We start from the raw sequence: 2,037 nt of genomic DNA on the forward strand, positions 1-2,037 counted from the left end.
GCACTCCGATCCGAGTCGTTTGCTCGCGGCTTCAGCATATCAAGCAAGCCGGAGATCTCACCCATTTAAAGTTTGAGAATAGGTTGAGGTCGTTTCGGCCCCAAGGCCTCTAATCATTCGCTTTACCGGATGAGACTCGTACGAGCACCAGCTATCCTGAGGGAAACTTCGGAGGGAACCAGCTACTAGATGGTTCGATTAGTCTTTCGCCCCTATACCCAGCTCCGACGATCGATTTGCACGTCAGAATCGCTACGGACCTCCATCAGGGTTTCCCCTGACTTCGTCCTGGCCAGGCATAGTTCACCATCTTTCGGGTCCCAACGTGTACGCTCTAGGTGCGCCTCACCTCGCAATGAGGACGAGACGCCCCGGGAGTGCGGAGGCCGCCGCCCCGTGAAGGGCGGGGAAGCCCCATCCTCCCTCGGCCCGCGCAAGGCGAGACCTTCACTTTCATTACGCCTTTAGGTTTCGTACAGCCCAATGACTCGCGCACATGTTAGACTCCTTGGTCCGTGTTTCAAGACGGGTCGTGAAATTGTCCAAAGCTGAAGCGCCGCTGACGGGAGCGATTATTCCGCCCGAGAGCATCCCGAGCCAACAGCGGCGCGGGTCCGGGGCCGGGCCAGGTAGGTCCGTCATCCGGGAAGAACCGCGCGCGCTTGCCGGGAGCCCGAGCGCCCAAAGGGGCGAATCGACTCCTCCAGATATACCGCCGGGCAGCCAGCCAGGACACCGGGGCTCTGCCCAACAGACGCGAACCGAGGCCCGCGGAAGGACAGGCTGCGCACCCGGGCCGTAGGCCGGCACCCAGCGGGTCGCGACGTCCTACTAGGGGAGAAGTGCGGCCCACCGCACACCGGAACGGCCCCACCCCGCGGCGAGTGGAAAGGCAACCGGACACGACCCCGCCGCGGATTGCTCCGCGCGGGCGGCCGGCCCCATCTGCCGAGGGCGGAGGCCAGTGGCCGGATGGGCGTGAATCTCACCCGTTCGACCTTTCGGACTTCTCACGTTTACCCCAGAACGGTTTCACGTACTTTTGAACTCTCTCTTCAAAGTTCTTTTCAACTTTCCCTCACGGTACTTGTTCGCTATCGGTCTCGTGGTCATATTTAGTCTCAGATGGAGTTTACCACCCACTTGGAGCTGCACTCTCAAGCAACCCGACTCGAAGGAGAGGTCCCGCCGACGCTCGCACCGGCCGCTACGGGCCTGGCACCCTCTACGGGCCGTGGCCTCATTCAAGTTGGACTTGGGCTCGGCGCGAGGCGTCGGGGTAGTGGACCCTCCCAAACACCACATGCCACGACAGGCGGCAGCCTGCGGGGTTCGGTGCTGGACTCTTCCCTGTTCGCTCGCCGCTACTGGGGGAATCCTTGTTAGTTTCTTTTCCTCCGCTTAGTAATATGCTTAAATTCAGCGGGTAGTCTCGCCTGCTCTGAGGTCGTTGTACGAGGTGTCGCACGCCACACCGCCAGCCGGCTGTGCACGCTACCGAGAAAGTACCGGTATGCGAACCGCCAGGCGACGGGCGCGCATCGCACGTTTGAGGAGACGCGGCCGGCCCCACAGGCGGCCGCGACACTCCCAGGTCTGCGAAGCGGGGCAAACGCCGCGCGCTTCAGTATACGTAGCCGACCCTCAGCCAGACGTGGCCCGGGAACGGAATCCATGGACCGCAATGTGCGTTCGAAACGTCGATGTTCATGTGTCCTGCAGTTCACATGTCGACGCGCAATTTGCTGCGTTCTTCATCGACCCACGAGCCGAGTGATCCACCGTCCTGGGTGATCTTTTCTCAGTTTCCGCCGTCTCTTTCGAGACGGTCGCATAGGCGGGAGTGAGGCGTGTGGCGGCCCCTGTTCCAGCGTTCTGTGTCCAACGGCCTCACGGCCGACGGGCGTCGTACGGCTCCACACCGGAGCGGACAGGCACTCGGGCGAAAGTCATTCAAAACCGGCGCCAGGCGCCAGGTGCCGCAGGCCAGCCGCTCCAGCGCTTCAGCGCTCGTACCACACAACATTGCCGCTAGTT

The 2,037-nt window shown here is 62.2% G+C and overlaps 1 non-coding gene and 1 pseudogene across 1 annotated transcript; both read right to left on the bottom strand.

Moving 5' to 3' along the window:
• LOC124733715 overlaps positions 1-1,450 on the bottom strand; it is a 4,222-nt pseudogene extending 2,772 nt beyond the window's left edge.
• Positions 1,451-1,638: 188 nt separating this feature from the next.
• LOC124733701 lies at positions 1,639-1,793 on the bottom strand. Its single transcript, XR_007009083.1, has one exon. It is a non-coding gene; the product is annotated as a 5.8S ribosomal RNA (ribosomal RNA).
• Between the last annotated feature and the right edge of the window lie 244 nt (positions 1,794-2,037).

The sequence above is a fragment of the Schistocerca piceifrons genome, unplaced genomic scaffold, assembly GCF_021461385.2.
Source record: "Schistocerca piceifrons isolate TAMUIC-IGC-003096 unplaced genomic scaffold, iqSchPice1.1 HiC_scaffold_1406, whole genome shotgun sequence".
Lineage (NCBI taxonomy): Eukaryota > Metazoa > Arthropoda > Insecta > Orthoptera > Acrididae > Schistocerca > Schistocerca piceifrons.